Source organism: Ochotona curzoniae, unplaced genomic scaffold, assembly GCF_017591425.1.
Source record: "Ochotona curzoniae isolate NIBS_2020 unplaced genomic scaffold, NIBS_Ocur_1.0 contig_1274, whole genome shotgun sequence".
NCBI classification, from domain to species: Eukaryota; Metazoa; Chordata; class Mammalia; order Lagomorpha; family Ochotonidae; genus Ochotona; species Ochotona curzoniae.
In genome coordinates this window covers 24,040,170-24,063,726 of record NW_024465023.1, presented here as the reverse complement: position 1 = coordinate 24,063,726, position 23,557 = coordinate 24,040,170, and the positions used below count along the sequence as shown (strand labels likewise).

The following is a 23,557-nucleotide window of genomic DNA, read 5'->3' as shown; positions in this document are numbered from 1 at the left end:
GCTCCCAAGGGTCTTTGCCCTTAGACATTGGACACTTATTTCAAGTACATTGTTTAAAGCAAGAGCCTTTGGGAATGCACTGGATAGGAATAGGATTTTAGGTTTCACGATCCATGGTCAAATCCTGGTAAGTATATACACAAGTCACACATTCTGCCATGACCTGTGATACTTTGGACTGCCTTGGCACTCTTCCACTAGTAACAGTCATGAGTGCCATCAGCTGAGCCTGACCCAGTTGGACCCACATGATATGATGGTAAAGCCTTCAGAGTACTGAGTCCAGGTAAATGCCTTTCCTTCACAAGCAGCTTCTCTGAGGCTTTCTGCTCTAGGTACAGGGAAATAACACAGCATGCCTAGGGGTGCCAGGATCTGTGGCTCTTGTGCACTACCGTCTTGGGATCTATGCCAACTGAGTCCCCACAAAGGAATAGCCATCACATCCCCATGCCTGGTGCATGCCAAAAGACTTCCTTTAGTGGCCACACCACATTTCCAAGTCTTTTGAATTTGGACTACTGCAGCCCTCACTTACCACTTATCTGAGTGCTGGAGAATACGAGAAAAAGAAGCTAAAGTTCTATGAACTCTCCAAGATGCCATATGAACTTCGCTTTGGAATCAAGAGGTCCTTTGCATTTCAAATTCTGACCTCTGAATCAGGCCAATGGCTTACAAGGCAGAATCTATGGCATTGAAGTTCTAGGGCAATTCAGGGATTAAGGAATATCTGTGATCCATAGTAGGTGCCTCACAAACCTTTCCCCTTTAGGCACCAAAGACTCATGGGCCACCATCCCACAGGGTCAAAGAGGCTGAGCTGTGAAGACCTGTATGCAGTAGTGGCAGTGTTAATAGTTATCGCTAAGGCCTCGGACCCCTCTTTAAGAACTGGTTTAATGCGGCACACCCAGCCTGAGCCCCCTCTGAATGGCAGAACAGCTGGCAAAGCATCTGAGGAAGCCTGCGATGTGGCACACAGAAGCCTATTGAGCAGGAAGCACAGCACTTTTCCACAGGGCACAAAGGCAAGGGGTGATGTCCTTAGGGGAGCTTGGCTGTCCTTAGGTGGGCACCAGGTTTCGGGGGCCATACAGAGTCACTGAGGCAATGTGGTTGTTCTGCATGACCTCAGGGATCATACACTGAAGGCCAAAGCAGAATGTGGAGCCAAATGGGTTGGTGTTGTTCGAAGAGGAGTACCTGTGCAGGACGACAGGCTTTTCCACAGGGTGACCCAGGAGCTTCTGGATGTTCATTTTCTTTCTTCATGGCCAGTGGGACCTTGAACTCACAGCAGTGATAGTTGAAGTTATAGTGTCCAGGGTAATTGGTATAAAAGACAAACTTCTTTACTTTGTGCGTGTTTGCATCAAACAGCATGTCCACTCCAAGAGTGAAGTAGTTTAAGTAGTCATTGCACTTAGAGGAAACTTGCTTATGTGGGAACGGAGAATGAATTTTCATCTTGTCTTCAGATTTATAGAAGACATTGTGTGGAGAGCCAAGCATGCTAAGAACATCTTAGCAGGAATCACCAAAATATATTGAATGTTCAAACACCCGCATCTTGGCATCTGCTAAAGGGCCAGGGCCACAACCTGCAGCAAGTAGGCAAAGTTATAAGCCTGAAGGTCCAGTTCCATCTCGAAGAACATCTACACTTTCAGCATAGACATTGCCCAGGAAACAGCTCAGGGGCATCATGGGAGCCTTGGTGTCCTGGAGGCTACTTCCATTGTAGATGAGAACCAGTTCAACTGGCTAAAAACTCTTGGCCTAAAATTCTCTTCCATCCACCCGAGTGTGCAGGTATGCAAAGGTTCTGTTCCAGCTCAGTCTCAGCTCTACTGGTCCTTCACATGGGAGTGAATACAAAGATGCTGATTCTCACCTCCTCCTGGCATATTAGTGATTCACCTCAATTACTTTCCCAGGGAAATCCATCTGAAATGAGATAATAAGCAGAAAACCTCAGGGCAAGCTTCCTTCCTATCCAAGTTGTTTCTTAATGATAGAGTTAGTCAGGGTCACCCTTTCTAGTGTTCAAAAGACAAGGTGAGGTGCTAGTGCCATGGTGTAGCAACTAAGCATCTGCCTGTGCAGCCAACATGAGGGCTCAATTCCATTTGGGAGTCCTGGAAGGAATTCCTTCCTGGCTTCTGGCTCTGGGTCAGCCCAGGCCATTGTGGTCATTTGGGGACTGAACTAGTGGGCAGATCTCTCTATATCTCCTCTCTCTGCAATTCTGGCTTTCAAATAAAAATAAAAAAAAATCATTAAGAAAAAAAAGAGATGAACCATAGTAGTACTTTTAAACCACTCTTCTCTAGTGTAATGAGGGTACTTTATGAAGGACAATTTCCAATAGGTAGTCTGCAATATAATTTTCCAGTGTACTTTCATTTACTCTGGATAAAGTTAGTTATGCCCATTGGAGTCAATCTTAATTACTTTCACTAGAATTCAGTATGCCACAATTTTATTTTCCAAAGGAATGGCCAAATTACCAAAATGTCACTTTGCCAAATCATTAAGCTTTATAACAACTAATAACCAAACTCAAAATCATATCAAAAATGGTTAAAGAACATTGCCAATATCAAATATTAGTATTTGAAAGAAATACTTTTGTAATATTAAGTAAATTCAGAATGCACATTTCACTATGACTATTTTGGCCTTTAGTATTGAATGTAGTTTAACTCTGTTTTAAAAATCCCATTTCCTGTTTTTTAATTTATTATACATTTAAAAATTTTTAAACTGTGGGGCAGAGGTGAAGCAGATGACAGACACAGAAAGGGACAGAGTTCTCATCCTCTGATGTATGCAATGCCCACAATGGCCAAGACAAAGTCAGGACCAGAATCAGAAGCTGGTTGCCTAAGTAGGTGACAGCAAGGCCTTACATGAGCCATTATTGCTGCTTCCCAGGGTTTCCATTGCAGGAAAGTGGAGTCAGCACCGGGAGTTGGCAACAGATCACAGGCACTCCAGTGTGGGAAAAGGTGTCTAATCTAATAGGCTAAACACATGTTCTGCTTTTTAAAATATTTTAATATTCAAACATATCAAAATAATTTTAATCTTACAAAATTCCACATGCATCATTAATACAGATTGGCTTCTAGGAATTAATTGTATGATTCAGTAACAGCCACCCTTAACAACTGCATTCATGCACTTCTGAAGAATTCAATATTTCTGGAAACTTCTGCTTAGATAGCATTAAATTTAAAAAGTGAAATCCTGTATCTCTTCACTGACAGATATTTGTAACTTATTATGGATCCTTTGTTTTCAATTATTTGATCATTTAATAAATTTAATGAAAACTTTTATTTAAAGTATACACATACTGCCCGGATGATCCTCAGTGGTCTGGGGTGCAGGCTTCAAACCTGTAGCTGTCTAGCGACAGAGTGGTTCAATTCCACCTTTCGGGCGCTGAGGCCCCCTTTAAAGTATACACATACTTATTCTTTAGAAACACATTAAAATTATATGAACCAATATTGGAGATATGAAAAATTATGATTTTTTTGTTTACATGGTTGATCAGGTTGGGAAGGATTGAGGTTTAGTGGGAAGTGGGTGAGACCACTGTTTCTAAACTTTCTTTTTCTTCCTTCTATATCTGGGGAAGAGAAGACATAAGGGAAGAAGCCACATCTAGCTTTCCAAACGCCTCAGTATCCAGGGATGCAGAATGGCCACTCTATACCATTCCAGGTCCCTGATGTGGAGCATGCTCTGAGGGTTCTGCTTAAGTGGTTTTGATAGTTCTGAAATGCTGTCAATCTCTCCAATCCAAGGATGAAGAAATCTTTCCAAGGTTCATTGGCTGACATAGTCCATCTTAGAGTCTCTATTCACCCAGATATTTGCTGTCAACACTTGGCCATGGTAGTTGACCAATTTGTTCTGCCCTCCTTCCTCTGTGAAAGTACCAGATGTCCTCTGCACTTCCTAATGTACTGCCATATAATCCACATGCATCTGGGCATGCCGCCCACTGCTCCATCATAGCCACTGAGGGGGCCCAGTTCTGACATATGCACTCTACAGTTAGTCCATAGATTCTGCAATTCTCCCATGGCTGGAGGTCTGAGGTGGTCCCAAACCTGACCTGTGTGTGTTTGCCAGTACAGGGTCTGGGTTTGTCTGTTACCCTCATCAGCCTGTGTACACACACTGGTAGCTGCAATTGCTGGGTCAGTTCTGTCTCCAGCCACATCTCCTACACAAACCAATGGATGCTGTGGCCCAGCCCAACAATGCCCACCACACTTGGCCCTTGTGTACACCAGCAGGAGCTGTAGTCTACTTGGAGCAACACCCAATAACCCTGGCCAGGCCCACCCCCAGTCCTGGTTCTTGTATTTGCCAGTATGTGCAGCAAACTGGTCCAGTCTGTTACACAGCTCAATCAGTTCTTGTACACATCAATGGATGTTGGAGCCTAATTTAAAAAACTGACCCCACTATCCAGCCCACACATGTGCTGATGGTGCTATCGCTTGTCAAGCCATGCCCTCTCTCATCCCTGCTTCTCATGCTCACAAGTAGGAGTTGCAGCCCATCAGAGAGCTACCCATTGTTTACATACTAGGCCTACTCTCAATTCCCAGATCTTGCATTCTCCAGGTGGTTCTACAGTGTAGCTTGACAGGAGTTGCCCCCATTCCCAGCACTTGCCAGTCACTGCTGCAGCAAAGCCCAATCAGCCTGTACCTACTCTGGCCCATGCATGCACCAGTGGATACAGTCCATTAGCCCATCCTGGCTCTCTTCCTAGCCCAGTTCACCTCCTGTCCAGTCTGGACCAGTTCATAACACCCATTGGCAGATTGGAGAACCAGCCAGCACAGGGTACAGGACAGACCAGCACCTGTGAGACCTGGGGGGAAGGTGTGTGAGCCTGGTAGGGAAGCAGCATGGGCTTCCTAGCTGGACCACTGATTCCACTTGTGAATGTGAGAACTGGAACTGGTAGCAGACCAGGACAGGCAGAACTATAAAACCTGTTGAACTGGGCTATGGGAGAACCATACTGGCTCATGAATCTTCTCATGAATTTGGAGAAATGCTTATTAAGGACAACTCTCAAAACAGTCTTTCTTCCTTCTTGTATACTTCAATTCTTTTATATGAATTATTTCAGGAACTGGCTAATGTCCATAGAACCATTTCCTTTGCAAATGATCCAACACGTCACTTTAGAATTTTAAGGCAGTTCATCTGTATCCTATTAGACCTTTTGAGTCTTTGGTCAAAGGAAGCATGGCTTTCAATAGCCTCTTTCAGGCAGATTTTGAGAGATGGCCCATAGCGTCTCCAATCACATGGCCTTTAATTATAGGCAAAATAATCAGATTTACTTTATATTCTCACCAAAGGATAAGGGACAGACATGACACTAATACCAAGGAGTAGTGCATGTTCACTGTTCTGGCTTAAGACCTATCTTCTGGAAGATAATGTTCTCCCCCACCCCTAGCATAACATGGATTGAAGCCTCCTCCTCATCTTGTAACAGAGCACATCTTTAAAATTCTTTTTAAAGTTTTTTTTTTTGTATTGGAAAAGGAGATTCACAGAGAGAAGGAGAGATAGAGAGATTGTCCATCTATTTGTGCATTCCCCAAGGAGCCACAATGGCCAAAGCTGAGCTGATCCATACCCAGGAGCCAGGAGTTTGTTCCAGGTCTCCTACACGGTTGCATGGTCCCAAGGCTTTGGGCTATCCTCTAGTACTTTGGCAGGCCACGAGCAGGAAGCTGGATGGAAATTGGAGCAGCCAGGACACAGACCGGTATCCACATGGCATCCTAGTGCTTGCAAGGGGAGGATTCGTCAATTGAGCCATCGGGGTCCAAGAAGCACAATTTTGATGTGAGATTCTAATTTTCGAATTCTGCTATCTGTTCTATAGCCTCAGAAAAGCTCTTAATTCTCTCTTGTTAGATATTTCAGTATCCCCTCCATGTAGTGAAGGAGACAGGCAAGTCAGAGGTAGAGTTTTCAAATTATGATCCTCTAAAGTAGTAGGCAAATAAACCAGAAACCTCCAGGCCTATCTGTAATCTTTTAGTTACCTTACATTTATACCATTTAAACACACACACACACACACACACATTTTCTTGCTTCCTTAATGTTCTGAAGGACATCACTATTCTCACTGATCTATTTACATTGCTCTTCACTGAGTACAGCAATGGTTCTCAAACTTATATAAACTCTGATATTGTGATATATGATAATGAGCTATTGTTCATCTATTAGGAAAATAGCTATGACAAATTTAATAGAAAGAAAGCATATTTTTACACTAAAAGAAAAAAGAATACAAAAATATAATAGAAAAATAAAAATACAAGGCAAAAAAAGCTACGCCAGAATGCTCATATATTTTAAACAAAATACATTCTCATTCCTCTTCTTACATCTAATGAAAAGGGGGAAAATGGTGTAATTGTATCAACATATTTGGATTTTAAGAAGTAATACATTCCTTCCTATGCACCCCTACGTTTGAGAATCAGTATTCTCTGAATCATACATTTTCAGCATTATGATTTTATAATTGGTGATGTTGACTTACTTGATAGGGGTAGTGACCTGTATAATATGTGTGTTTAAAATTTCCCTTGGAATGAACTGTTCTGTAACTTACAGAAATGCTGCCCCATGTCTATTCTGTCAAACATCAAGAAATGCAGCAGGAAACATTTCTTTTTCCCAACAGTGTCAATGAGACACCCTATGGATCTATCACGGGTTAAGACCTATCTGTACATTAAGCATTTTGAAGCATTTTTATTTTCTCCATTTTTAAAGATTAATTTATTTGAAAGACAGTGGAGAGAGAGAGAGAGAGAGAGAGAGAGAGAGAGAGAGAGAGAGAGAGAGAGAAATGAATCTTCTATTCACTGGTTCACTTCCCAAATGACCACAACACATCTTGGACAGGGCCAGGCTGGTGCCAGGAGCCAGGAACTCCATCCAGATTTCCCACGTGGGTGACAGAGGCCCAAAGAACTTGAACCATCTTCCACTGCTTTTCCAGGCACATTAGCAGGAAAATGGATTGGAAGCAGTGCAACCAAAACTGGAACCAGCACACAAATAGGATGCCAGCATTGTAGGATAGCAGCTTAACCTGTGCCACAATTCCAATGAAGTGACACATCAAATTAATTAAACACTAAGTTAAATTGCTTAATCCAGGGATAGTAGGAAAATTACAAAGGTATGTTGATGTGTAGCTATATTAAAAAATGGAAATACATGAATATTAAACCAAATTTGTGTTCAAATAATATGATCTTTTACAATTATGACATACTAGAAATATTTTTAATATCTCACATCACATTTGTTATTCTAATAGTCTAGAAGGCAAGAATTATATATGTCTGTTAACTCCTTTTAAAGGTTACTAACAATTTGCTTTAAATAAAACATCTAGGAACTATTAATTTGGCATCAAACCTAGAACACAGACAAAAACACCTCAGTGGATGAACTTTTCCCTTATTGGTTAAGATAACTTACCTACACCTTTTTGAACTTGGTGACTTCAGATTTTAGAACTTTTAGACTATCACTCTAACAAAGGAGACCCATACTGGGAAGATAATCTGTTTTGTAACCTTTCTCAATTTTAGTACCACTCCTACCAAATCTATTAATAATACCTCGTGGGTCCCAAATTATCATGAAAAGAAAAGAAAAATCTACAATAGGCAGTTTTCAAGATAGTTCTCTTTTAAAAAAATTTTATTAGAAAGGCAGATTTATAGAGAGAAGAGGGAGACAGACAGACCTTCCTTCCACTGGCTCACTCCCCAAGTGGCCTCAAGGGCCAGGGCTGAGCTGATTCAAATCCAGGAGCCAGGAGTCTCTTCCCAGTCTCCCATGCAGGTGCAGAGGCCCAAGATTCAGGGCCATTCTTGACAGCTTTCTCAAACCACGAGCAGGAAGCTGGATGGGAAGTTGGGCAGCCGGGATACTGACTAGTGCCCATATGGGATCCTGGCAGCTATTACACCAGGCCCTCAAGATATTTCACCATCTGGTCTCCAATTCTCCTTCCAAAAATGATCTCCCACTGTTTTTTTTCTCCCTCATAGTCTATGTTCCAGCCAAATTAAGCTACCAAGTTTTCCCTAAACATATACGCTAAACATAAACACATATCTTGGTGTCTCTGTCTTAACTCTTCAGTGACTTTTACTCTTATCAAGCCCAAGTCTAAAACCATCTGCTAAATTATAGTTCTGATGTCTAATCAAGCATGAAGTAACATTGGATTTTTCTATATGACAGTAATTTCTTCTTCCTCTGAAGTCCTGTCATACTGAGTTATTCTCCATTTAAACACCTATTTCATTCTTATAGGCATTAAAATTTTATACTAATATCTCACAATTTAAAGTATTGTTCTTTATGTCCTTTTCCTTTTTTCTCTTAATACTGTTTTACTGAGTATTAATCAAGTGAATAATTATCTCACTGACAGAGGGAAAAGCAACATTTAAGTGAATTTCAAAGGGAAATATTACCCATTAATTACTTTCTACTTTTTTGTTTGACAAGTGTGTCTCTGCTGAAAGTAGAAATGTAACTCTTATATATCCACAAATCACCATGAGAAACTCTCAGAATGGTTAAACAGTTATAAGACAAAAATGAGTTGCCAAAATTATAGTAATAGTTTAAATTACTGCCTTTATTCTTAATTGACCACTAAAGGAATATAATCATAAAAAAGTAAGTATTAGTATTACACCGAGAATATTATCTGATTTTTAGTAAGTGTGTTAGCTTAGTGATTTGGCTATTTGGGGAAAACTTCTCTATTGTTTAAGCTATAAAATTTTTCCTATGGGATGAAGGCCCTAGACATAAATGACAAATGAAATATTTACTCAGAAAGTGGTGATTCACTGCCTTTTGTTACTCCTGCTTATTTGCTTAATAAATATCTGTTCTGCAAAGTGTGCAGTCTTGCCCAATAAGATTATTTTCTCATTAGCCTAAATGACTAATAACTTCAAAGTATGAACAAACATCAAAACAAATAGCAACATTTAGAAAACAGAATTACAGGGCATCTTTTCTCAGATATACTAAAACTACTATCGAACAGAACCAAATGGTACATCAAGAGAAAAACTGGGAAAATGGCAGTTATTCCACTAATATATTTCAGCAAATATAAAATTTTAATATGCATCATATACTAATTATATCTAACATATTAAATATATCAATATATAACATTAAAATATCGATCTTTTAATATGTAAAATATTAATATTATTTATAATATGTAATATATTATATAGATATATAAATACCAATTCACAGAGTTAAAAATATTATTTGTGCTAAAAAGCTAAGATACAGAAAATGCTATCTAAAATCTTTTTAATAAGATTTCTTTTTTATTTTCATTACAAAGTCAGATATACAGAGAGGAGGAGAGACAGAGAGGAAGATCTTCCATCTGATGATTCACTCCCCAAGTAGTAGCAATGGCTGGACCTGAGTCAATCTGACGCCAGGAGCCAGGAATCTCTTCCGGGTCTCCCAGGGGAGTGCAGGGTCCCAAGGTTTTGGGCCATCCTTGACTGCTTTCCCAGGCCACAAGCAGGGAGCTGGATGGGAAGTGGAGCTGCTGGGATTAGAACCGGTGACCACATGGGATCCCGGCGCGTTCAAGGTGAGAACTTTAACCACTAGGTCACCGCGCTGGGACCAATGCTATCTAAATCTTAACCTAAGATATCAAAATATTTTTCTCAGTGACTTAATGATATAATAAACAGCAAAACATACATATGACATGCTATTTTAAAAATATTTCAATAATCTGAAAAGAAAATAAAACTCAGAATATATCCAAATAAACAGTACCTCAAAAATTCTAAGTTCATGTTGGATCTCAAAGAATTTCATTGTAGAATTTACAAAGTAAAGCCAAAGACTTAATCTGTGACCCAACAAAAGCATAATAGCAAATTTTTCTACAGGAAGACAGCCTTTTAAAATATATACTTAAAGCTTACTTTTAGTTAATATAGAATTTTAAATAAATTCAAAGGATTTTGAGTTTATTTTGCTATCACTGCCACAGCAAAGACTACATAAGACTCTGCTAAAGCATAGCAATAGGATGTTACAAACTTTCATTGACAGAAGGGGAAATACAAAAGTTTCCCCATTCTAGGAAGAGAAATATACAATTCAAAATATCTGTGGAAAAAATGGAATTAAAGATAATTTTACTTTGGCAAAAATTTAAACTCATGCACCATTCATTTTTTTCCATAATACTTTTTCAAGTATCCTTATTTAATATCTGTTGATTTAACAAGGAACTGCATTTTGGAAAATTGCATAGATGCTTTTCTTGGATTCATAAGAAAATTATTATTACCTTTGTTTTGCCAACAGGTTTTTTGAGCTTTTGCTGAAATTTAATCATTTGCTAAAGATCTCATTAAGTCTCAATTCAGGTTTTGGAGTCTTTTACTGCAACAATAAGTGTCATTATCACTATGCCAACAAGTCTGGATAGTTCAGATGACACGTAGAAAAATAAACTGTAGAGTTTATCAAACAGAAAGTAAAAATAGAAGTATGAGTATAAAAGGCTGTACAAATATTGATAATTGTTCTTACAGTATATTCAAAATAAGCTGAAAAGATCTAGTTCCCAGCATGCATTCTTTCCATAGAAATGAGCTGAATCAAATCAATGAACCATATGTCATAATGGTAATATGATCTGCTTTTCTTTTACAGATTTAGTTCAGCTAGAGGTGTCTCTTGGGTATTGGGGGGGGTGTTTCCATACTGAAAGTGATTATAAATTTAATAAATTCTATAAAACTCAATGACCCAAAACATTAATTTTCTTTCCTTAAAGACTATATTACACAGGGAAAAAATACATCAAATTCTACAAAATATAAGCATATTGTTTTTAAAATAAAAAATTGCTATTTTGGCAAGCAGTCATGCAAGAAATTCTGTGTAGCAAATGACAAAAATGAGAAGATAAATGCTTTCCAGTCATTGCTTAGCAACAACCTAGGATGAATGCCCAGGAAATAACTGGCAAGTATTAGAGACAGGTAAATTTAGAAAGGATAAAATGTGTAACTGTTGACATTATTGAAAGAAATAATGTTTTGTTTCTGATCTTAGATAACACTTTAGGAATTTTTATGGCCTTTATTTATTTGTTGATCTGTTCCTATTCCAGGCCTTGTTATCTCTACTGATAATGTTTCACCAACATTGTTCAACTCAGTTAACCACAACTAAAAAGCCAGATTTATTTTCAAATTACTACCATTTTGTATAAGTCCTAATAATAATAATAATCAAACAAAATACAGATTTTTTTGAATAGAAGTAATCTAATGCTTCCATATTTTATTGTAGTTCATAAAATATGTTCTTAAATTTGTTGTCATTTAATTATAACAATAACTTCAGGTCACAGATCACTTGCTTGCCTTCCTATTTTACAAATGTTAACGTACAAAAATAAACACAAATGGTAGACATTAAAGTAATATGAAATATAAATCGGTATTTTGTGTTTCTTAACTACCTGAAAAACATTATCAGCAATTACATTAGGTAATCTCATTATAAATCTGCTGTTCAGAGATCATTTACATACATCAAAACTCATCAGTTGTAAGTATGCAATAGAAAGCACCCTCCAGCACATATGAGACCAGGGCAGGCCAGGGGATAAGCCTGGTAGGGGAGTGGTGGGAACTCCACTGCTAGGCCACTGCTCAGGCTGGTGAGCATGAGAGTTGGAACTGGGGGCAGATCAGACTGGGCAGAGCTACATCTTTTGGTCTACATGTGAACTGGTTTAGGGGGAAAGCCAGACTGTGGTATCTGATCATATCCACTGGAACAGACATGAGCCAGAGTAAGGGCAGGTGGTTTGGGCTTTGCAGCAACATCAGCTGGCAAATGCTAGACCTGGGGGCAAGTCCTATCAAACCAGACTGCGGAACCACCTAAAAGTGCAATGTCCAGGTCAGTGAGTGGGTCCATGGGGCGGTCGTGGGCACTTCTCTGATAGGCTGCAGCTCCCACTGGTGAGCATGAAAACCAGGACTGGGCGTGGGAGTGGCTGGACATGCAGTGGTACCCACTGGCATGAGTGTGGGCTGGAGGATCGAGTTGGTTGGGTTGATTAGGCTTCAGTACCAATGATACATACAAGATCCCAATGGCATGTGGGGCAGACCGGACCAGTCCACTGCACATGCTGGCAGGCACAGGGACCAGATCTTGGGGGGAGAGCAGTTCAGTTGGGGTTATTGGGCGTCACTCTGACTGGGCTACAGCTATCGCTATGGTACGAGGGGCTGAACATGTGTTGGGCAAGGCAGGGCTGGGCTGGGCTGGGCTGGGCTGGCCTGCAGCACCCACTGGATTGCTGAGGCTGGAGGGCAGAACAAACTGATCAACTCCCCCAGTGAAGCTTGAAAACAAATACCTGGACTAATGAAGACTGAGATGGACTATGACAGCCAATTAAACTTAGAAGGATTTTCTCATCTGTGGAGCAGCGGTATCAGCAGCATCTCAGAACTGCTGAAATCACATGAGCAGAACCCTCGGAAAATGCTTCACATGGGGACCCTGGGATGACATCATTGCCAATTCCCCATCTCCTGGTAATGTGCTGGTTGGGAGGCTGGGCATGCTATTTCCTCTTGTATCCCCCTCTCCCCCATATACAGAAGAAGAAGAAGAAAATATGTAAACAATGATCTCACCTACTATCCCCTGATCATCAAACCTTCTCATCCTGATCAACTATGCAAATAGCACCAAAAATAAAATAAAAAAGAAACATGGGAGAAAGAAAGGGAAATTAATACCAGGTATCAGGGCCTGTTCCAGTAAAATTCAATGCTGAGTAAGCCAACATGGCCCAAATTCCAGGCTAGTAGTCACATAGAAAGCCACCATTTTGACTCTGGTGTCAATTTGAGTCCCACAGCCACAGAATGCAAACTTATGAAGCAGAATTTATACTCCGGGCCAGTCCACAACCAGTTTAAGCTTAGCAACCTCAGGCTCAGACCTCCTGCATTATTGGTAGGATTTAGTGGCCTTGGGGTCCAAAATGTCCCCAGCACAAGCTTGTACCCATGACTCCAGGCCAGCACATATAGATCCATGCTCAAACCACAACCCTACTTCAGCCCCAGGTCTACACTCCTGGTCTGAAATACCATGTAAACATTTGGGAACAAAGACACTGAGCCCACCAGGCTAGTACCAATGGCTCTAAGTTCCAGCTAACTTAGGATCTAGTCCTGTCCCAGCAGACACAAGCATTAGTCCATTCCCCATAAACACAGGCTTGAGAAACAACCCTGTGAACCATGGCCCCAGGTTGGTTCCTAAGGCCTCAGGCCCACCTACACAGGCCAGTCTCTACGCCAGTTCCTGTACAACTAGTCCTCCACAATAGCACCTATAGACACAACCTCCAGAACAGTTACCACGGTTCCAGGCAAGAGGCCTGTGCCTACAGCACTAAGCCTTATGCAAGCCCCAACCAGAGGCTTGCCATAGAGGAAGAACCACATTTCAAACCTACTCGAGCCAAATCCAGGATTCAGGCCCACCTCTGGAGAGGCCCATGTCAGTCCACACCCAGCAGAACTGGGTCTCTATGACCATTTCCACAGAGCCACGCTCCAGACAGGACTGCATGGACCCAGGACTGAAATCTTTCTGTAGACTTAGGCTTTGGGCCTGACACAAAGGTAACCCTGTGGAGTCAAAGCCAAATTGTGAAACAAAGGAAAATGGAAGCACAACATATCAAAATTCATGGAGTGCAGCAGCAGCACACACAAAAAAACAAAAAGCAAAAAACAAACAAAAAAAACCAACAAAAAAACAAACCAGGAATGTTTATACCATACACACAAATATTTTTAAAAATATCCCTGATACACAATCTAACATTATACAGCAGAGGGATTAGAAAAACAAGAATGAGCTAAAGGGCAGAATTATTAGGTGAAAGAAAATACAAAGATTAGAACAGGGGTCAGCGTTGTAGCACAATGAGATAAAACACTACCATAAGCCTCTAGCACAACACATTGGAACACCTGTCCCAATGTGGGCTGCTCCAATTTTGATTCAGCTTCCTGCTGATGTTCCTGAGAAAGCAGTAGAGTATGGTTTGAGTTCTTGGGCCACTGCCAGCCTTGTGGGAGATCAAGAATGTAAATCAATAGAATGAGAGCTAATTTTGGCAAACTCACTGCTGACATCATATCCAACACTGAAAAGTGGAAAGCTTTTTGTGTAAGATCAGTTACAAGATAATGATACCCACTTTTGTCATTTTTACTTAAAAAGGATTAGAACTCCTGGCAACCAATCTGGCAAGAGAACAAAGTAAAACACATACAAATCAAAAAGGAAAAAATTAAACTGTCAATGTTTTCTGAAGACATGATTATATATGACGAAATTTTCACAAAAACTATCACAAAATTATTTCAATTCATAAATAAATTCAGCAAAGTTTCAAGATTCCAAAGCAGCATACAAAAATCACAAGCTCTCTGGAAAAGAAAGAAAACAATTCCATTTATAATAGCTATCAGAAAATTAATTAGGAATAAATTTAACCGAAGAAGTTAAAACAAAGATTGAAAACCATAAAGCACTGATGAAATAAATTGAGAAAAACAAAAATACATGAAAGGATGGGAAGTGTGCTATGCACAGTGTAAGTTCCACCTGCAAAGCCAGCATCACATATCAGCATGCTGGCTTGAGTACTGGCTGTTATGCTTCCAATCTAATTCCAGTAATTGTGCCCGAGGAAGAAGCAAAGGATGGCCACATAACTTGAGCCCTGACTACCTAGATGGAAGACCAGGATGGAGCTCCTAGCTTCTGGCTTTGACCTGGCAGAGTCCTGGCTGCTGCATCTGTTTGGTGAATGAATCAACGATGGAGACACTTCTTTCTCTCTCCCCATCTCTATCACTCAACCTTGCAAATTTTTTTAAAGATTTGTTTCAAAGGCAGAGTGAGGTGAGGGAGGGAGGGAGGGGGAGAGAAAGGGAGAGAGGGACTGCTTTAGCTTCCTTCTGTTGGTTCAATCTCCAAATGGTCACAAGGATTGGGGAAGAGTTGATCCTAATCCAGGAGCCAGGAGTTTCTTTTGGGTCTCCCACACAGGTGCAGGGGCCTAACACTTTGGGCCATTCTCTACTGCTTCCTAGGCCACAAACAGGGAGCTGGATCAGACGCAGAGCATCCAAGATTGGAACTGGTACTGTAATATAGGACACCAGTGCATCAAATACTTAGCTTACTTGGTGAGCCACAATACCAACCCCCTTGTATACTTTTCAAGAGAATATATATTAGCACAATTATTGAAGGCAGTATGAAGTTCCTCTAAAAACCAAAACAGAGCTACCAAATAAGGGGTAGGTATTTAACATAGAAAATTTAGCTGCCACTTGGAATCTCCAAGTGATTGGAAGCAGAACAGCCAGTACTCAAGCCAGCATGCTGATATGTGATGCTGGCTTTGCAGGTAGAAGCTTACACTGCGCATATCACACTTCCCATCCTTTCATTTATTTTTGTTCTTCTCAATTTATTTCATTGCTTAGTTCCAGTCCTTGCTACTCTGCTTCCCATCTAGCTTCCTGCTAATGTGTATCATGAGGAAGCAGTGGAAGATTGCTCAAATACTTGGAGACATAATAAGCTTCAGACTAATGGGTCCATCATGGCCCAGTCCTGGCTGTAGCAAACATTTGGGACATACACCAGCAGATGGAAGTACAATCTCTCTTTTCATTCTTCTCTCTCCTACCTCTCTTCTCTCTTCTTTCTTTGCTCTTTCTCCTCTCTATACTTCCATTCTACCTATCTCTGTCACACACACATATATGAAAATACATCTAAAATTTTCAAAAGAACTACCATACAATCTAGCAATCCCAATACTGAGTATATATTTCAAGGAAACACAACCAGTATTCCAAAGCAGTATCTATACTCTCATATTCATTTCAGAATAATTTACAACAGCCAGAATATAAAGTCAATCAAAATGCTGAAAATAAATGAATGGATAGAGAAAATGTGTGTCTGTGCGTGTGTGTGTGTGTGTGTGTGTGTGTATGCACACAATGGAATAACCATCTAAAAACATAAGGAAACATTGTCCTTTGTGAAAACTTGGGCAAATCTGGAGGACATTATATTAAGTGAAATAAGCCAGAAACAAAAAACAAATATCATAGGATCTCACTTGTACATTAAACCCAAAAATGTTCAAGTCAACAAACTAGTGATTAGAATAGTGTTTATGTGCAGGAAGGTTACACATTGGTAAGAGATACTATTCAGAAGATACAGAATGTCAATTAGAAGAAATACATTCAAGAGATATCTGGTATAATCTGATTTTAATTAACAGCAATGTAGACTACTTGAAAATTGTTGCATTCTCATCATAAAAAATAAGTATATGATGCTATATATATTACTTAGATCAATTTAGTCATTCCAAAATCTATACATACTTTCAAATAACATGCTGTACTTGAGAAATACACATAATTCTTAATATTTGATTGAAAAGAATTATGTCTGCAATACCAGTCAACAATCATCTAAACTGAATAAAAACATTATCACATCCAAAAAGTACTGAAAATATGAAATATCTAGAGAAAATCAGTCAAATATGTGAAACATTAGCAACGAAAAACTAAACATCACAAATAGTAAAATAAGATATTTAAAAAGGAATAATCTCCTTTTTTTGGATCAGAACACCATTCTGTCAAGACAGCAACTTTTGTAAATGGATTCAGAGATTACCACCCATGAAGTTTTCAGCAGACCCCTAACACACCATTTTTCAAAATTATTCTAAGATTAATATGGAAGTCCAAAAGTCATATAAACACAAGAAGTTTTTAAAAACCTTACAAGGCTAACTATCTGATTTCAGAAAATTTTTAAAAGTTGCATATTAAAGAGTCTATATTATTGATACAGAGAATTAAATGGAATAAAATTTCAGCAAGATTGCTTACTGAGTGTTTATAATATGCAAAATCCCGATGAATTATAGTATTTTGTTGAATATAAAAGTGTCTCATCTTTGTAAAAATAAAGAAATAAAAGACAAATCACAGACCTGGAGACAACACTCATAACACATGTATCTGGAAAGGGAACTTGTATCAAAAACAATATAAAGGGTTTTTCTGCTCAATAATAAGCAAATATAAGGATAACTGCTCTGAATAAACACTGTGCTAAAATATACTCAACCAGGCTTTGCAAAGCTGGAGTAGCTGGCGGCATCCTTCCACCTTCGTGGAGCCGGGCCAGTGGCTTTGCTCTCTTCCATGAGCTTTGGGGTCTGAAGATTCGTGCTGGGGGCTGTCGGAGCAGGCTTGAGATTGCACACATGTTTCAGTCCCAAGTGCAGGTGGGGAGAAGAAGGAAAAGGACCCTACACTAGTGTGCCCATGGGCTGTGCCTGGGGTCTCACACACATACTTGTGACTCAGGTGATTGGAGAGGTAAGGTCCCAGACCTGCACGTGTCCCAGAGGACTGGGTCTGGAAACCCATCCATGATCTTGGGTCTCTAGTGGGCAGGCAGAGCTCTAGGCCAACACACCATCTACCAGAAGACTGGGCTTGAGAAAACCGGACTGGGGAACTCATGTGTTCCCAGGCAGAGGGACTATGGATTGTTCTGGGAAAGGGGTATGCAGTTGTGAGGGAGGGAGTACCACAGGGGGAGGATGTTGCAGGTGAGTAATGACTTCTGGGGGATTTCCACAGAGAAGGCCACTGTACTTGCAGATAAGCAATGGGGATGAGAATGAGTAGTTTAGAGGGGGAAAGCTGGGGAAACCCTGGGTCAGACTAAGGCACCAGCCAAAGTGGGGGACCTGAGTTGGACTAGTTAGCATCAACCACCACCACCCACCACCCATCAGTACACACAAAAGCTAGGGCTGGCATCCTCCGTGGCAGGGCTAGATCACAGTACCCGCCACTGATCGTCAGAACAGGGGGCAGGTCACATTAGTTTGGGCCATGATACTAACCAGCATGACAGAACCAAGTGTAGGGGCAGATTCTGTGCGGGATATGTGGGCCCACCCCTGTGGAACTACAATCTCTGTGGGTATGCTTAAGGCTAGAGGTAGTGTGGGGCTGAGTTAGGCATGATCATAGAACCCTCCAAGAATCAATGGGTACTGGGGTAGGAACCAGGCCTGGCTGGTCCAGAATGCAGCACCTATAGGCAAACCCAAGAATAGGGTGTGGGGCAGGCCAGGCTGCAACATTCACCAGCTCACACATAGACCATGACAGAGGGGGAAGACTACACCTAACAAACACTGGCACAGGTGAGATCTGTGAGATCTGTGAGATCTGGGACTGGGAGTGGGCCTGGTGGGGGAACTTGGACAACTTCCCTGGTGGCCTGTAGATCTCACTGGTGAACATGTGATTCAGGCCTGGGTGTCTGCCAGGCTGGGAAAGATAACTCTCTCTGTTGGTAAGTATGTGGGTTGATTCTGGAGATGGGCAGACCAGGCAGGGCTAGGACAGCCTTAGCTCACTGGCATGTGCAATAGCCAGGGAAGGCAGGTCATTACCAAACTAGGCTATCATACCTAGTGGTTTGCATGAGCCAGGGATGGGAGCAGTCTTGTTAGCATGAGGCTGCAACACACACCAGTGAGCATTGGCATTGGGGGCAGGCTGGGACAGGTCAGGCTGCAGCATCTGATGGCAAAGGCCAAGACAGGGGAAGGGTTAAACCTAGCAGGCTCAGAGTAACCATTGGCACAGGCAAGGTCTGCGGCTGGGAATGGGCCCAGTTGGGGAGCTAAGGGGATGCTCCAGCTGGTTTGTGGTTCCCACTGGTTAGTGTGAGAGCCAGACTAGGGGTGGTAATCTGGCCTGGACACATAGCTGTAGTGTCCCTCAGCATGGGTGCGGATTGGGTCTGTGGTGCACCAGACTGGGCTAGCCTCCAGCACCCACTGGTACTCATGAGAGCCAGGATAGGCTGGGCTAAGTCTCAGTTCCTGCTGAACTATGTGAGAGCTGTGTGTGGGCATGGACCAGGTGTGGCTTGGCTATAGCACCACCCAACAGTAAAAACTAGTATGGGTCTGGGCCAATTGGGCAAGGCCATGTTCCTGCTACAACAGGAGGTGGATTAACTCAGTCTGGGCCAAGGACCCAATGGTGTGCACCAGTTCTGCTACTAGGAGATGAACTGATAGAGGAGTTTGGGGAACTCCTTTGTCACATGCAATCCTTGCAGCTGAGTGCAAGAACCAAGGCTTGGAGCAACCCAGACCAGGCCAGGTTATGGTACTCACCAGCATATTTGTGGGTCAGGTCTGGGGGTGGGCCAGTTTATAATACCTACTTTCAGATCTCAGAACCAGACCACAATACCATCCAGTTCTCATTAGGGTAGGACTGGGGGCTGGCTGGGCTGGCTGGGCTGGCTGGGCTGTAGCAACCACCAGCATGAGCTAGAACTGGGTTCAAACAGGGCCAGGCCAGTTTACAGCACCTGTTGCCCAATGCTGAGGTAAGGTGGGCCAGCCATGCAAGACTGAGATATAGCACCCACCAGCATACTTGAGACCCAGGGGGTGGTGTGAACCTGGAAAATGAGTAGTTGGGGGCTCTTCTGCTGGGCCACTGTTCCCATCAGTGAATATGAGAACTGGAATTGCGGGCAGAAAAGGTTGGGCAGGGCTACAATACATGATGTCCCACATGTGACTTGGGTTAGGTGGAGAGCCAGGCTGGGCTAATAGGTTGTAGCCACTGGTGCATGCATTGGCGAGAGTAAGAGCAAGCTGGTTGGGTTTTGCTACAGCATTAGCTAGGAAGTTCTGGAACTGAGGGCAAATCAGGTCAAGCCACAGTGTAGCACCACCTGGAGAATGCCATGGGAGTGAGCACAGAAGGGAAGCACTGCACACCTCTCTGATGGGCTGCAACTCCCACTGGTGACATGAGAACCAAGGAATTGCCAGACATAACCGCTGGCATGAGTATGAACTGGATACTGGGATGGGTTGGGTTGAGCTAGGCTTCACCGCCCATTGATGCGTACAAGAGCTGAATGGGATGTGGGACAGTCTAGACCAGTCTGCTGCACATACTGGCAAGCATAGGAATCAGGGCTAGTGGTAGACCAATTGTGAGTCTCTCTGACTAGGCTGCAGCTCCTGGTGGTGTACATGAGGGCTGAGTGTGATAGGCTGGGTTGGCCTGGGCCACAGCATCCATTGGATTGTGTAGAAGATGGGTCTAGAGATAGAAATGACCCAGCAATTGCAACTACCAGTGTGTGCATAGGCCGATGAGGATGATGGACAAACCCGGACCCTGTACTGGCAAGCACACACAAGGGTCAGGTCTTGGACCACCACAGATGAGGTTTCTTTGGGGATCCTCCCAATTGAACTGCTGGACTCAAAATTCCAACGATGGGAAGAATTGCAGTATCTGTGTTCTTACCATAGAGTGCATATGTCAGATCTGGGCTTCCTCAGTGGCTAAGAGGGAGCAGATGGATGGATGAGATCAACATTTTGGAACTATCGAAACCATTTGAGCATAACCTTTGGAATATACCCCACATCAGGATCCCTGGGATGACACCAGGTGACCATTCCCCATCCTCAGATACTAAGGAGATGGGGAATCTGGATGTGGCCTTCCCCCAGATACAGGAAAAATAAAAATAAAAATTGGCAACAATGGTCTCACCCACTTTCCCCTAATCCTCAACCCTCCCCAGTCTAATCAACTAGGTAAAACATCATGATACATAAAAATTTAAAATATATATATACACTCAGCCAGCTCATCAATAACATCTTTGTATCTTTAGTCCTCAGGGAAATTCAGGTAAAGTCCACAAGCTGACACCAAGATGCACTTTCTAAATGTCTAAATTTTAAAAAGCACCCAACCAAAACAAATACTTTGCTGTTAACTGCGAAATGATACAAGAACTTTGGAGAACATTTAAACAGTTTTTAAAACAGACTCTACCATAATCTCCAATCGTTCTGTCCCTAGAAATTTACCAAAGAGAAATGGAAGCTTATATATTTTTTAAGGATTTATTTATTTTTATTGCAAAGTCAGATATACAGAGAGGAGGGGAGACAGAAAGATCTTGCATCGAATGATTCACTCTCCAAGCGGCAACAATGGCTAGAGCTGAGCCAACCTGAAGCCAAGAGCATGCAGTCTCTTCCAGGTTTCCCACATGGGTGCAGGGTCCCAAGACTCTGGGCTGTTTCTACTGCTTTCCCAGGCCAAAAGCAGGGAGCTGGGTGGGAAGTGGGGTTGCCAGGATTAGAACCGGCACCCATATGGGATCCCGGAGCATTCAAGGCAAGGACTTTAGCCACTAGGCTACCGTGCCAAGCCTGAAGCTTATTTTCACATGACAAACTTTTCTTTTTAAATATTCACAGCTGCCTTATACATAATAAAATTGTGAGAAACACCAAAATTTTCACCAACCAACAAATAGGTAAACACTGTATGCTATAATCAATGAAATTCTTATTCAGCATTAAAAAGGAATTGATTTTCTGAAACATATTTAAGCACAAATATATTTCAGAACACATTTACACAAATTAGACTATATATTGTATGAATATATTAATACGAACTTATGATATATAAATGATTATTTACAGGTTACTTGTAGGGAAAAAAATAATAGCATAAGTATTTCAAAACGACCTTCAAGAATATGAAAGGTCATCAAAAATTTATGGAAAATGCATAATACAAAAAGGCAGAGATTCGAAGAACGTTTGCTTAACATATATATCATGTACTAAGTGTAAAACTTCCAATAAGTACAAGTGAATAACTTTGGAAAAATAATCATGGCACATTAACAACTGTGTACGCTACAAGAAAATACACACATACTTTACATAAGTAAACATGAATGCATATCAGAGAGTTTACAATTTGTGTTAGTGGCAGTGTATCTTGGGAATATTTGTATAACTATATCTGAATTTATCTTACTGATTATAAAAAGATCTATATTTTCCCAGAAGAGACACACTACAATTTACTGAAGAATTATTTTGCCCTTTCAGCATCTCTACCTTGAAATAGAAGTCTCAGAGTAAAAAAAAAGTAATATGCAAAAAGATGCAAATCTAGAATAGCTGAGGAGTGTCAAATTCCTTTCCATATAATACAATAACATTTTAAACTTCTTCCATGCTTCACTCTCAAAAGTGTTAAAATTTATAATTTTATACATTTCCAAATTTATGTTTAATTTGCCCGAGACATTAGGCATATTTAATATACTTGGTGTCTTTAATGTTTTTGTATCTATCAGTGATGCATTTTACCTACACAAGTTTTTCGAAGGCAATTATTTCATTATTATGTGAAATGCCAAATTGATATTTTAAGCATACATAGTATGTAATTTTGTTTTTCCTCTCATCCATGTTCTTCATTGATTTCTGCACTGATTTAGATTAGAACTACTTTATATAAATTACTATATAAAAATGTTTTGAATAAAAATAATATAGTACATAATATAATTATGGTAGATAAAATTTCCCTTTGACATAGGTCATACAAGGCCTCATTCCATTTTCCTTACCGACGTTTAAATTGTTTTAATACAGTTTCTTATCCAAGTTGATAGCACTATAAGATCACGAATTGTACGGAAAAAGGTAACATTTTAATATGTTGCCAAAAATATGCTCAACCAATTTTAATTGTGTATGATTTGTACAAACATATTTTAATAGAAGAAAGTTGCTTTTTTATGATATCTTTTTTCCTTTTTTCTTAATTACTGTCACTGAAATTCTATTTATATGATCTACTTATACAAACTTTGATTGGAAAACAGTTTTGAAATAGTTAAGGCCAAATACTTGAAAAATGAAAAATACTAATAAAGCGAACAATTGTATAGCTACCAGCAGATCTAGAGAAATAAGGTCACATCACCAACAAATGAACAGAATTTAAACGACTAACCTTGTTGGTAACTGCAGCTTCCGGTGAGACGTCTTTATGAACTTGGAGAACATGGCTGCCTTTCTGAGAACTTCCATGGAGCCCAAGAGCTGGGGTGGAATATTTCCACTGCAGAAGGGAAAAATTTGATTATCAACACAAAATTCTATTAGTTAAATTATCCTACCAAACAGAATAAAATAACAAACATCTCCATAATCAAGCCTGAGATAATTTGGCCCAGGAAAACCAGCAATTTACATTAGTAATGGATGTTCTTATGGCTGTGCACATGTAACACTGTGAACCAGCAACTCAGTGCAAGATGCACTTGACACATGACGGAGAGCTAAGGTAAAGGGTAAACAGCACCAGAGGTAAAGAGCCAAGATGGCGCC

At 40.8% G+C, this 23,557-nt stretch overlaps 1 non-coding gene and 1 pseudogene across 1 annotated transcript; one reads left to right on the top strand and one right to left on the bottom strand.

Moving 5' to 3' along the window:
• Positions 1-1,047: 1,047 nt before the first annotated feature.
• Positions 1,048-23,557, bottom strand: part of LOC121171505 — a 38,683-nt pseudogene continuing 16,173 nt past the window's right edge.
• Positions 3,367-3,453, top strand: TRNASTOP-UCA. Its single transcript has one exon. It is a non-coding gene; the product is annotated as a tRNA-Sec (tRNA).